Source organism: Macrotis lagotis, chromosome 1 (genome assembly GCF_037893015.1).
Source record: "Macrotis lagotis isolate mMagLag1 chromosome 1, bilby.v1.9.chrom.fasta, whole genome shotgun sequence".
Taxonomy (NCBI): Eukaryota; Metazoa; Chordata; class Mammalia; order Peramelemorphia; family Peramelidae; genus Macrotis; species Macrotis lagotis.
The window spans coordinates 177,141,032-177,156,394 of record NC_133658.1 but is presented as its reverse complement, the minus strand read 5'-3'; the positions used below and the strand labels follow the sequence as shown (position 1 = coordinate 177,156,394).

The following is a 15,363-nucleotide window of genomic DNA, read 5'->3' as shown; positions in this document are numbered from 1 at the left end:
TTTCTTTTGGAAACTTCATTATTTAATTTGTTTGCTCCACCCCATCCCTTAAGAGAGTATAACTAAACAAAGGACATTATGCATTGTTCTTTTCCTCAACGGTATTTTAAGACAGAAGAAAGCTGGCTAAATGAAAATAAAATGCACACCTGATTAAGGGGAAGGGATGTCATAAAAGAGTAATAAGCAGTGGTAGGAGTGAAGAATTAGGAGCTCCACCAGTTCTGCCTCAGAGAGTGGGCTGGGAAGAGGGGAGAGAACCACTAATTCTGGGCTTACTTATGAACTATTCTTTATTTGATTTCCCTCTTCCCAGACTTGCTTTCCTAAGGCAACTGCCTTGATTTGTCTTTAGTGAAGAAGGGAAGAAGTATCATTTATTGTGTCAGATGACTTACAGATCCTCTCTTCACTTTTGCAGCTAAGATCAAGGGCTGTGCTACTACTAACAGTTGTTAAGATATAATATTAGGGTAACAAAGGTAGGCCACTTCCAGTGGAATTCCCTCTTCAGTACCCAAATTCCTTCACACTGCTAATCTACCAGGATCTTTATTTATCTCTGGAATTCCCTCCCTGTCCTAGTTCAACAAGACTCTACTTTGCTAACCTCAAGAACACGATGCAAGATCTGTTTTTTCAGCCTGTCATTCCCTACTATATTAGGAACTGTAAGGTTTGTTTTTCCCCCTCTGTGGGATTTGAGCTTCTCTGTTTAATTCAATCATGTGTTTTTATGATCTTGTACACAACATGCCTAAATAATTTAGCCATAGGTATACCCTTGATATACCTAATAAATGAAATAAAAAAGAAACACCAAGTTAGCAACAGGGATCTTCTCAGAAACTGCCCAATATACAAAATGACTACAGTGTGCCAAAGAATTTCGAGATTAAGTGATCACAGTAAAGATATGAATGAAGAAGTGGCAATGAAAACATTGTAACCATCAACATTTAAATATATGGGATATTTGATCAAGAAAAAAAAAGAACCAGAAATAACCAAAGTAAATTAATTATCTAAAGGGAGTTATTGAAATAATTCTTTTATTTTTCAAAGGTTGAATCATAATGGCAGGAGAGACAGATCAATTTAAGCAGTTCTAAAAATAGACCGTTGGTGAGAACAGAGGGAAAAATGAAAATGCACATAATGCAGAATGAAACTGGCAATTCAACTACAGCTAGATCTATAATTTGGGCATTTATGACCACATTCAGCTTTGTGTCCATGACCACACTAGAGGAGAATGTGAGGATAAAATGTGAAAACAGAGCCTCTGAATTACACATTATGGAAAACACCTGTTGCACAGGTAAATTAAATGAGAAAAGAAAGGCAGAAATTGGAGAGGGGGGTATCTAAAGGGATAGCCTTGAGAGACAAAACTATAAACTTTTTGCATTTGGAAAATAAGTTCTATTTTACCACTTTTAAAAAATGATCATTAACAAAAACACAAAATCAGAAACCTTAGCTTACCTCAAACATCTTCTTTAAAAAAAAAAGAATAGGGGGCAGCTAGGTGGCACAGTGGATAAAGCACCGGCCCTGGAGTCAGGAGTACCTGGGTTCAAATCCAGTCTCAGACACTTAATAATTACCTAGCTGTGTGTGGCCTTGGGCAAGCCACTTAACCCTGTTTGCCTTGTAAAAACCTTAAAAAAATAAAAAAAATAAAAAAAGAATAAAATCACATCAAAAAATCTCACAATTTATACCTTTACCTGTATATAAATGCTTTCATTATCTTACTTTAGGCTCCATAACTCTACCAAAATATATAGTACAAATATTATCCCTATCTTATAGATGAAGTAAAAGGCCTGCCCAAAGGTTATAAGAGTATAAAAAGCAAACCTTATTATTCTAAATTATTCTATAATTTCAGCAAATATATAGAAATAAATTATGACTTCTCTTCAAAGAAGGTATCATGCTTTCATAGTTGTATGAAAAATTCATGATTGTTCAGGTTTACATAGTTGCGTGGTTAATACATTGTGAGATAGTGAACATTTTATCATACAGTTTTGGAATTTTAAAAAAAACATCAGTTATGGCTTGGCCTGATATAGAGAAAGGGAGAAAGAAAAAGATAATTTCAAAGTAAAAGGTCTTGTTATCATGGAAATAAGTGAAAGGGTTTCACTTAAAAGGTAATTCTAAAACTTGAGCCTTTACTACAATTCCATGATAAGGTTCAACTGCATCAGCTTAATTCAAAAAGTTTTTTTTTCAACCTCAATAAGAATCATTCAATTTCTACTACACATTTTATACAAAGAAAAACAACTATCTTAGGCCTCTATCAATACAAGAAACTTTTAACCAACTGGATAAAGAAGGAAAAGGTTAAAGTTATAAAGAGTACCCTATCAAAATAATTTTTTAAAGGCCGGAAAAAAACACAAAGCATATTTGAGGTACATTTTTAACAAAAGCAAGAATTACTCACAGATATTTCACTGAACAATATTGTTTTGACAATGAATATCCTAAAGGGATAACAAAGGTGCCAATAATTCAAAATTTCCAAATTCACAGTTAAGTTTATTCATCAAATTCTGGAATGAAGAAAAGAAAAAATATTAACTTCTTTACCAATGAAGTTGGGAGTTATCCAAGGACTCCTGAGCCCCTTGGCTATTTCAGTTTTCTGGCAAGAAAACCCAAAATTCAGGAGAAAAAAAGGTAGTTTTGGTGATCTTCAGAGTGGTTTGCTAACATAAAATATTAACTTAATGGAAGTCTATAGTTCATTAGCTTTCTTATTATTCTGGTCTCAATATGTTATTGTTTCTAATATTAATGGGACTAAAAAATTACAAAAGTTTAAATTCCAAGGACTAAAATGAAATATAAAATTTTTCAAATTATATTTTCTTTAGGTAAAAAGGACTTCTCTGAAATAATTAGCACTTAATATTGAACATTTAAGAGAAAAATCTTTAATTCTTTTACAAACACAAGCTTTAATTTAAATGCTCTTAATTTCAAATATCATAGAAGTTCATAGACTATTAAATTAGAATTGTCCTTAGCGGTCATCTGGTCCAACTATCTAAAGAGAAAATTAGTCCTGGGGTTTAAATGATTTGCCTATCTTAACACAATTGGACAGAAAGTTAAAAAAAAAACACCATAAAATCATTAGGTCACTGGAACCTTAACTACACATTCATATGTACCAACAACAGAAGACCAGAAAGAATTACACACTATATTTCCATTGGTTTATCATACTTTTAAAGGTTAAGAAATTAGTAAATTCATTAATCCTTCAAGGAAACAGTTTTTTAAAAAAATACTGCATAAAGTTTAATTACTTTGTATAATAAATATTAACCTTTCTGGCATAAAAAAGAATGTCTTTAGGCAAACACCTCCTTTGACATGAAGCTTTTCCTGATCCCTTCCATCATCCAGTCACCTCTTTTCCAAAGAAGAGAATTATCTCACAGTTCATTACCTTGCATTGTTTATCTTTTTTTCTTTTTTTGTATATATGTTTATACACATATTAGTAACTGCTCATTAGAACCTGGAAGGATGGATTGTTTCAATCTTTGTATATGTAACCTTAACCCATAGAACAACTACTGAACTGCTTAATAAATGCTTGTTAAATGATAGATGGGTTGATTTCTTCAGAATCTATGAGATAGCAGGTAGAGAGAAGCCTGATGACCACTGGGAGCATGCTCTCCCTTTTTATCCTCCTTAGTCTGACATGAGAGACAACAATATTCTCTCTGATAAGATGAAGGAGCATCAGACCATATATAGTGTATTCCAGTCCTTACTTTCTTCTCAGCTTCTGAACCTTGTAGACCCCAGCAACACTAATCTACTTAAGAAGACCTTGGCCTTGCCATCTAACTTGAAGGTAAACTTTCTTATATGTTTGATCTCTCTTAATTTGAGTGAAATTCCTTACCTTTTCTATTTTTATTATTATCAATAGTGTTAATAGCACATAGAGATTATTAGTGCATGATTTTTCCTTCCTTCATTAATTCACATTTACCAATCTATAAAAAATGACTATGCTTCATAAAAGCAAAGTAATTGAAGTGGTGAGGCCAGAAACAGAAGGATCAATCATTAAGCCATTATTAAGTGCTTACTTGTCTCTTTTTAAGGTAAAATTATGTGTTTTATATTCAGAGCATAAGTACCAAAAGTGCCTTGAAACATTAATAAAATTCAAAATAAATTCAAATACAAATTTGTAACATTCTGCTTATGTACTTCAATTTTAATAATCAGTATCCCTTTCTTAAAACAACTGTCATCAATCCCATCCTAGGACAAATTTATTTACTGTATATTTCTTCTAAAATGTGTTTCCACTGATTTACTAGCTAACACTATAATTTTAAGTTAGTATCCATAAATCAGTTCTACCAACATTCTCATCTCAGAAAAACTACATATAGTCATCCCTTCCACATCACAAGGATTTGGAGTACAGTACCTCCATGATCTGGAAAATTCACTTAAGATTGTTTTTTGGTAGTAAAGAAGTCTGAATTTTTCCTTTTTTTTTTAATGAGGTGTTGATTGTAAAATTTGGGTTGAAGTTATATGATATTATACATATATTTTATGCATTTTCAAGTTTCTAAACTTTTTCTATGTTATTTGATGGCCTTGGTATGCCATCTGAGGCTTCTGCAAAACTCACCTAAAATTCTCATTTAATTTTTTATGCCAACCCATGATATATGGAAATATCAATGAGAAAAGTCTCAATGTGGAAGGGATAATTATATTAAAGTAGTGATTTATTTATTTGTTTTAGGTTTTTAAAGGGCAATGGGGTTAAGTGGCTTGCCCAAGGCCACACAGCTAGGAAATTATTAAGCGTTTGAGGTCAGAATTGGACTCAGGTCCTCCTTATTCTAGAGTTAGTGCTCTATCCACTATGCAACCTAGCTACCTCTTAAAGTATTTATTTAAAGTCACCAGCACTTCTATTAGAAAATTAAAATATGTTTAGTATAGTTATGTAATATTTAGAGAGCTTGCTAACAAAAAAAATCAACAAATCATACCAGGTTTTAATGCTATGGAATATACTAACAAAAACAAAACAAACAAAAATATCAATCAATCTGCCAACACTTATTTGTTAGGTACTTACTAGTTACCAGGCATAATAATAGGTGATGGAAATAATTCAAATAGCTTAACTTTCTAATGGGAGAGAAAGAGAGGAAGAAAACAAGGAAATTTTCCTCTTCCTTCAAGATTGAAATGAAGTACCAATAACAGGAAAGTGAGACAGTCTCACTTTCTCCTCCAGAGTCACCTAGGTCCAGTGGCCAGATTGGATCAGGATGACTGGAGATGGCTCTGGATGCAAGGCACTCAGGCTTAAGTGACTTGCCCAAGGTCACTCAGAAAGTAAGAGTCAAGTGTCTGAAGTCAGACTTACATATTTACCTTCTTAAAGTGCTTAAGTGTTGGGAATACAAAAAAGCAAAATGATAATATCTATCCTCAAAGATCTCACCTATAACAAGCAAATATGCCTAAGTAAGATATAAACAGGATAAATAGGAAAAAGCAGGAAATAGCATAAGAAAGGAATTGAGGAATTGGAAAAGACTTCCTACAAAGGACAGTATTTTAGCTGAGATTTAAAGGAAACCTGAAAAGTTAATAGGCAAAGATGAGGAAAAGAGAACATTCCAGAAAAGGGAAACAGTCAGAGAAAATGCCTGGAAGATGAAAAATAGAATGTCATATTGGTGGAACAGCAAGCAAGGGAGTAACACTGTAAGAAGGTAGGAGGAAGCTAGGTTATGAAGGGCTTTGAATGCCAAAGTAACAGCAGGTTGGATTGAATTGGAATGGAGAGATTTGAGGAGGGGGAGACTTGAATGAAGGAGATCAATTAGGAGGCCAATGTAATAATGAAGAAAGAGATTATGAAGGATTAAACTAAAGTGGAAACTGTCTGAATAAGGACAAAGGGTCAGAGTATTATGGTAGTAGACAAGGCATGATTTAATAACTGACTAGATATGTAGAGTGAAGGAGAGTGAGAAATCAAAGAAAATATACCCCAAACCTCAAAAACTGGAAAACAGCGATGCTTCCTAAGGAAAAAAATTAAGATGGATTTTTGGAAAAAAGATGAGTTCTGTTTTGGCAATAAGAAAATTCATGTAAATAAAAAAATGAGGATCTAGTAGTTATGTTTTAAGCAGCTACGTCAGAAAATAAATTATTTTGTTTTTAATTTCCATGATATCAGGAGCAATAGGATCCCCAAAATTACAAAAAAAATCATTGAGAAAGAAAAATGAATTCTTTCTCCTCATACTCACTCCTTTTATTTATTAGGGGTTCAGAATTCATTATTGCATAATGAAATATTTCAGAGCACAGTTTTTCTGGAGTTCACTAGGATCTTTTATTTCTTTGTTTACTTATGATTATTTTCAACTGAAATTTAGATTTGATTACAACTTAATAATCAATTCAACAGACTCTTTAACCTTTAAAACTAAAAGGATCTCAGAAATAACATAGTTAACCCTCCTTATTTTACAAAGTTTAAGGAAACCGACAGATTACATTTGCATTCTATTTCACTGCAAAGACACAAAAAACTATTAAAATTCAGCAATATTCACTTCTCTTAATTTCTGGTAGGTAAAATGTATTAATCTTCTTTTTTGGAACATACTTATAAAAGTGTCCTGATTTTCCTTTCTTGTAACCAGTTAGTCCAATGATAACATTTAATACTTTTTCTGGTTAAACTATTACTAATTTTTCTCTAGACTTTATTTTCACTATCATTTTTGTGGTCAATGTGAACAGGTTTTCACATTGGTTTGAAATTTAACTGCTTATTTTTTTGTGCAAAGATATCTGTTCATTATTCCATGTAGTGGGTAATTATACAGCACACACACACACACACACATCAATATCTGACATTAGGCATAAAATCAGAAACAAAAATCCTTTTGCAGGCCTGAAAACAGTATCAAAACAATGCCCTTTGATTTGGAAAAAACAGATGGACAGAAAGGTTAAAAATATTAGAAAATCCTTAAATCACTTGAACCATGGTTGCACATTCATACACACCAAAAGAGTCACATGTTAGAATTCATAAAAGGTCATAAATAACATAATTTATTCCATAACTCTGCTTTCCTTTCTTCACAAAGTGTGATCAATACACAGAATAATTTGTTATCTTGCAGTTACTTTCCAAAGTATATCATCACTTTAGTTATAAAAAGAAACACCATAAGATTACAATGAAAGAAAACAATTTGCATCTTTGAAAATGGTATCCATTTGTTTACAATATCACATTAATTTTGTATTTATTTTTCTACCCACATCCCCCAATTAGAGTATAAATACTACTCATACTTAATCAATCACTATACAGTAATAACTCATTTAACGTCATATGATTTAATTTTCCTTTATTTCTCATAACATTATAATTATGAGCTTTGAATTTACTGTAACTAATATTAGTGGTTTTCTCTACAATCTCACAAACTAGAACAAGACAAAAAAAGCTTTTTGATCACCTAATCGGGTACCCTTAAGAAAAAAAATTGTTAATATGGAAAGAAGGATATATTTTCCTTCTTGTTAAAGAAACACATTCCTTATGTGGTTTTCATTTCTTCATAAGGCTAAATAAACATTCTTTAAAATAAAATGAATAGCAATATTCCTTTTTTAATACCCTAAGAATCCCCAGTTTTGTTTCTCTTTTACTATAAAATAGCCTGTTTCTTGCAATCTCTAAAATTTAAGAAATAAGTAATGAATTTTATAAAAATAAAATAAAAATATTTACAGGGTCTATCTACATGGCATAATATATGATCTTTCCAACCAATTAACATTATCAAATTCTTTCTAGTCTTTAACACTTGGTAGAATCTTTGCTTGTCATTCGCATTTGTGTTCCTAAAATGACTGGTGAAAGACAGCACATCTGCTATTAGTACAATCATTCCCTGCTGCTTACTGGGCTCAAAGTGTTCAGGTTTTCCATCGTTGGAAGGGATTTCCAAGGCTTTAAGAGAAGGCTAGAATTCCTATGCAAACAGGAAGCTTAGATGTTTTAAAAGAGGACCAAACTCAGCTGTTCATGGATCTAATACAGAAAAGTCCTATCTGTTCACTACCTATTTTCCATTGCTTGTTAAGTTAGTTTTTCTAGGTTGGTCCTGATCAAGTTGATGTAATTTAATACTGCCCCAAAGCTTTTGGTGGTATTTTGTTTTGTTATTTTAAAGAGAAGAAAAAAAGTGTTTCATGTTCCCTGAAATATTATTGATCTAATTTATCCTGATGAAAATCTGTAACAACCATAGCATAGACAGCTGAGTCATGCAATGGATAGAATGATGGGTCTGTATTCAAGGAAAATCTGAGTTCAAATCTGCACTCTGACACCTCTTAGCTGTTTGAACCTGGACATCATCTCTGTTTGCCTTAGTTTCCTCAACTGAATATGGGGATAATAATGGCACCTACCTCCCAGAGTTGATATGAAGACACATGAGATCATATTACTATACAAATGCTAGTTATTACTGTTGTTATTGTTGTTTATTATAAATATATTCACAGTTCATGTTTTATAATATGTAAATTTTCTGGTCCTGATAATGTTATGCTCAAAAAATATAGATCACTGTTTTGGAGTTGTGTAGGTTTAACAGGTTCTTGTGTTTCATGAATGTAGTACTCAAAGATATCCCAATCCAACCAAAAATAATGTATTATATTTTTTAAACTTTGTATAACTCCACTGAAAACACTTCTTTTTTTTTAATTCAATCTACTTTCCAAGGCACTGGCTTCCCTACACTATTCTTTAGACTTCTTAGTTTGTGGTCATAGGACCAGAAGATATAGAGCAGGAAAAAAACTGGAGATCATCTAGTCTAACTTTCACAACTGTAAAGAAAGAAAAACTTGGATCCAGAGGGAAATAAACTATTCAATAACAGTAGACAGTGAATCAGAGACTGTACTCTAGGTCTTCAGACTGCAAGTTCATTTCTTTCCACAATGCCATTCTCTGCTATCAATCAATCAATAGAAATTCATTAAAAGCTTGCTAAGTGTCAGCACCATGTCAGGTGTTGGAGTAACAAACGAAATGAATGGATGAGTATCTACTTATAAGGTTATTTACATTCTATGACACAAAATTGCTTTTAAACCTCTTGTAGCAGTCATGATCATTTTTCTTTTCTTTTTCCAGTATAAACAATAATAATTCATAAAAAAGAAAACTGAATTAATTTTAGGAGACTCATGTTGACTTGTAAATTGTATACATTTACAAATATTTCATTAATTTATAAAATAAGCAGTCAAATATACCTTTGTATTATGTTCACATCAAAGGGGTTCCCCTTTATTTACATCCTGATTTTTAAAAATTAAATTTGAACAGAACATTTGAGAAATAGAATCCACATAGTATGACCACTGAAAATATTCTAAATTGCTTGTGAAGGTAGTCAAACTCTACGCCAGACCTAATTTATTTGTATTTTTCTGCTGTTGCTTATTAGGGCTGATTAGCTAGAAAATACTTTTAAAAAGTTTTTAATTATTACACATGAAGTTTGTTTTAATTAATTTTAGATTGGAAAAGCATAAACATGATATAGGAACATCCTTCTAGTGATCCTTAGCTAGCAGGATATTTAATGTAGGATGATACTTTAAAAATTGTCTTTAAAAGGCAAATATAGAGGACATGGGAATGGTTAAAAAAAACATCCAGATGGTTTCATTGGATATAAATAAAAGGTGTTTAAAACCTATTGTGAATTGTGAAAAGATTCATGAGACATAATAAGTAGTTGCAGGTTAGAGTAAAAATATTTTTTTTGGTTCACCTGGAAAACCTGATGTCCATGATCTTATTAGGGCTCTAGTTAAGAGGTTAGCCATTAAAGGAAAACTTTGTTAATTAAATACATCTTCTCCAGTGTCTGGCTGCCAGTTGGCAGAAAATTACTAGCAACAAGGGTGCAATTGACTTCAAGCTATGTCATTTGTGGTTCCTTTGAACTTGACACTAAGTCAATGGAAACTACTTAAAATCAGCAAAATAATCTTCCTTAATAGCATTAATAATTATTATAAGCATTTGTCCATGAAGGATCAAACTAAGAAAGTATATAGCCAAGGCATTTTATATCACAATACAATATCTAGTAATTTCTCTAGCCTCTAAATCTTAGCTATTATCAAATATTGTACATGAAAATATGAAATGACAATAACCACATAATAATTTGTTAATAACATGAATAAAGTATGTAGGAAATTCAAACTACTAAGAAATAAAAAATGTACAAATCAGCTTCATAGACATATTTTTATAAATCAGTTCTACAAAAGCTTTATTACATTTAGTAGCAAGTAAAAGGGTGTGGATTACACAGGAAGAGATCATACCACTTGGAATTTCATAAACCACATATTCAACAACAGTTAGCGTTAAAATTGAATTATTCATGAAAGTAGGCTTTTTCAAAAACAACCATGAATAGTAAGAATCCCATTTGAATTATTGTAAAAGCTCTTTTTTCTCTTGTAGTCATTAAAACACACACACACACACACACACACACAAAACTCCAAAGGAAGTCTATTTCTTTCCTTTCCCTACTTAACTGAGCATTCAGTCTGTAATCAGCTGGTTACCATGAAGTATTATTAAGGAACTATTTTTACAGTTCTTTTTTTATGGGTTTGGTATGCTTACATGAACAGTGGTTTTAAAAAAAACATGAATTGGTTATTCTCTTTTATGCTTCCTATATTAAATCAATCCAAAGCTTTGAATCTCTGCATATTATTAACACAACCAAGAGCAAAAGGATTTTGAAGTTCAAAATGTCTTTCAAATTTCCAACATCAAATATTTCACCCTATTCGATTCAATCACATCAAAACTTTCAAATCTATCTGAAATGGAATTTTAAAATAGTATAAGATCATGTAGTTTCATTTCTCTTATCATTTAATAGAACATTAAAAATGACAACTACTTTAGCAAAACAGAAAATTAGTTTTTATTAGAAAGTTAAGTCTTTCAAAATTAAAATATCAAGATTTATAAAACATAAAAAATAACAAAAATATTATTCTATGTAGAAAATATAAAAATGATTTAAGTAGAATAAAAAATAATAATGTTAGAATATATTAAAATTCTTAATCTATCATTATTTTCCTGTTTAGGGAAATCAAACAGGTAAAGTATCTCTTATTTTACAGGATTTTGACAGTATTAAGAGGCAACTTTTAATTTGTAAACTACTCTGAATTTGCCTTATAATTTAAGATTTAACCACAAAAAATATAATTTAAATCACACTGATTTAGGGTCGACATAAGGTTAATATATTCTACTGAGCATTTCTAGAATTCATTATTTCACCAAAGAACTAACTTGTTTAAAAATAATCATTAGCTAAACTACAAATTTAGATTCATACACAAATATTCTAATGTAAACATTGGAACTTAAATTCCAATGAATCACAGATATTAGCATCAGAAAAGTACTTAGATATCACAAATTTCAACTTTGGAATCATCATCTATTAGCATATTACAGAACAAAACAAATGAGAAGAGAGAAATAAATACCTTACCCAGAGCAATGTAACTAGTTAAGAAACAGAGATAGAAGGGAAACCAGGTGTTTTAACTCTTTCCATTATACCATGTTAAGCCTTAAATCTTTTTTTGGGGGGGGATATTCTAGCTGCCCTGTAATTTCCAGTTCCTAAGAAGGAGGTGGTCCTTCATGTTTCATTATGGTTTATGAAGCATGCCTTCCATCATAATGTATACCTTGATTTTTTTTTTTACCTCTAGTAAGCAGTGGTTCTTCCTTTCAATGTCTCCTCCACATAGTATTGAATTTTCTAACTTGTACTGGTTTCTTAAATCAAATCTGCTAGATCATAGGCAGTTTGAAAATAGTAGCTATATCATTTTCACTCTTTCTCTAGTCCCTAGTCCTTGAGCATACCAGGTACCTCATAATGTGACCCTGGACAATTATAATATCCAATGGTAACTGATAGCTATAAAGTACAAAACACCATGAAATAAGAGCTGGAAGATGTTTGGGAGGACTCAAAGAAGAATAATTCAATTGTTGACATTTTTTATTAAATGTTTAAAGGAAATGGTAATGTTCTAAAGAAGCTTAAATACAAAATGAGGTGATAACAGGTCTGAATCTGGAGGAACATAAATTGGGGCAAGAAGGAAGTGACAATAAACATGTTACCTTCCCTATTACTGCCCTACTTCTATAGGCATGGTAGAAAAAAAATGAATAATGTGGTCCCTGGTGATTCCTTTTTTTTCTTTCATTCTGGGAAAATAAGTATGTGAGTGGGTGGTAGTGATGTAGGTAAATGTATGTGTTTGCAAACATGACTGGCATCAGAAGGAAAAGTTAGCCAGGGCCAATGATGGTATAAGCACTGACTTCTCAAACTTTATGCTTTTTCAGAGAGTCCTGACCCTTTGATATACTTGTAGAAGTCTTATCCATCATCAACCCAAAAAGGAGAGATGAGTGTCTAGGATATAAGGTGGAAAAGAGAATTAGAAGGCTGAATAGAGAAAGTTATTTGATCTCCTTTGCTGGATTTGCTGTCCCCAGAATCAGCGATACAAGGCTCAGTGAAGGTTTTGCAAGGGTAAGTTGCTCTAAATTCATTAACCACCTTATAACATGGTGCCAATGCCATGGGATACCACAAAAGGTATCCTTTAAATATGGCAACCTAGGACAAACTATGTCACCAATCTCTAATCAAAGGTCTGGTAATAAAACATATATCCTATTTATCATAAAGTACAAGTGATTCTAGTCTCTCAAAAAAAAAAAAATTCTTCATGTACCACTGAACTAGAAAATCTTTGCGTTTGGCCCTATCCATAGTTAAGGGTCTACTCTTTACAAACTAGTCATCATATTTTCAGAAAAGTCTATAAACCAGAAAATTACTACTGGTGATTTAGTTGCTTATCCATGATAACCCATAAAGGCACATACATAAATTAGAATAAAATAAATGAACTGGGGAAAAAAAAAAACTTCTATAGATGACCATGGGAAAATCAGTATATTAGAATATTATCAAAAGAGTGAGTAAACCTCTATAAAGAATAGGATGTCAACAGGTAGTTGAAGGGAAAGAGGGGGAGAGAATTCAAGCTTAGGAAAGAAGAAAAACAAAGAGGCAGGAAGGCAAGTAGTTTAGCTAGATAACATGATTTGTTAAAGAGTAGTAGTATTGTGAGATAAGCTTCTACCAGCTCTTAATTTCTTAATATGTAAAATGGGGAAAGGTACAGGGCAGTGACTTTTAGCTATAAAAGTATAAAATTCAGTGATCCTATGAATTTTCCTTCTGGATATATCCTGTGCTGGGCTGTGACACCTAGTGGTCAAATGTTTTATTGCGAACCCACTCTACTAGACATACTATCTAATGGATCAAAAGGGTCAAGGGAGAAAAGCATGAAGTACAGAGATCTCTTAATGTGGGAGAAATAATTATGGCATTTGTAAAAATACAATAAGAAAGATAGAAGACTGAAAAAGTGTTTCGCAGAACTCTCTTCAAATATAATTAGCTGTATTTGGCATGCTGTAAACTCTTTCTTAGTGAATGGTTTTCAATTTAGTGCAAAGATATTTTCTTTCTTTTTCTTTTTCTAAGCATAACAATCAATACTTTGCAACTTTTATAGAATGCATATAAATATAATAATCAAGTAGATATGTGATATCAATAATTTAAATGTCCTTCCTAATGATGGAGATGGCAGCATATTCATGCCACTATATTTTATAAAACTAGTTCATACATTCACTTCATGGGATTCATTCAATATTCTAGAATTCTTCCTTGATTTCCCCTAACATCTCAAGGATACCAAAGCAGCATGTGAGAAGTCCATTGGTTATAAACTCTCAAAACACCAGCCTTTTTGATCAGATTTAGAAAACATCTTTATACCACTACTTCTTTGCTTGTTTATAAAATGCTGTAGATTGCATCTGCCTGCACTAACTGCCTTTTAGGCACTCCGCAATTACAGTTCTATTAAATTTGTCTATTTCATGCTACACAATCATAAATCAACAACAGAACAGTATTGGTATGAAAAAGTAAGTCTTTTTTTTTTTTAGGGAAAACATGGGGTCATTAAAAGAACTTCATAATTTCCCAAAGACAATTCAGTCTACTCTTCTCTCATTGAATTATGGACTCAACTCTGTCTATTTGCAGTGTGTGTGTGTGTGTGTGTGTGTGTGTGTGTGTGTGTGTGTGTGTGTGTTACTGCTGAATTGCTTTTAGGTTCTTTTGATTTCCTCATTATAGGAAATAGGAAGGGACCTTTCAGACCATCAGGTCTGGGACTTCCCCAGCATTATATAGCTAATTGACATTTAGAGAGAGAGTTCAATTTCTATGATTCCAAAGTCAGTGTTCTTTCCACTATACCAGACTGATTCTCTGTTAGGAATACAAACATATGAAGATGTTTTAATCGATGTCACTCTCCTTCATCCATTACTTATTATTTAGAATCAATAATTAGTTTTAAAAGGTTGGGCTGGAATTTTTAAAATTGTAGGTCTTATCTTTTTCTCATTTTGATGCTTCTAGCTTGCTATTAATTCTAATTTTTATTTTATTAAGTTGGTAGTCTGAATATACATAGATGGCTGATTCAGAAAAGACTCCTACACTGGTAATGAGTCATTTGCCATCTATTGAAATAAAATCAGCTTATTTTTTATGTTATTTAGTGCTTTCTATTTCTAAAATCTGCTTTCTTTTTTCTAAGAAAGTTTTCATGAGATATTAGTGTAAGGCTTCTGTGAAGTTAACCAAGGTAAAAGCAGTCATTGACTTCCCTCATTCCTTACTTTCAGACCATATTCCTAGTATATATGTATTGTTACCCCTGCCTTTCCTAGCCTTTACAATGAAATCACCTAGCATCAAAGTATGAAGTGATATAATTTGAAAGGACTCTCTTGAGTTTTTCATAAAATAACTCATACTCTTAATCTTTTGCAATCGATGCTAACAAATAAGACGCACTTATTCTTGTCATAGTCTTTTGTGGAATATTTACTATAGATAATAGATAACATTTTCAATAGATAACATATTCTATAACATTTTTTACTTCCTTTATGCAGTATGAAATCAATTCCTTAATTTTTTTCAAAGAATAATCTTTTTTAATTTATCTGCAATTTCCTTTTGTCTTTTGGTTTAT

The 15,363-nt window shown here is 31.8% G+C and overlaps 1 protein-coding gene across 8 annotated transcripts in view; it reads right to left on the bottom strand.

Annotated features, from left to right (window-relative positions):
* TASP1 (taspase 1) overlaps nucleotides 1-15,363 on the bottom strand; it is a 304,860-nt gene that overhangs the window by 68,458 nt on the left and 221,039 nt on the right. The gene's annotated exons all lie outside the window — the stretch shown is intronic.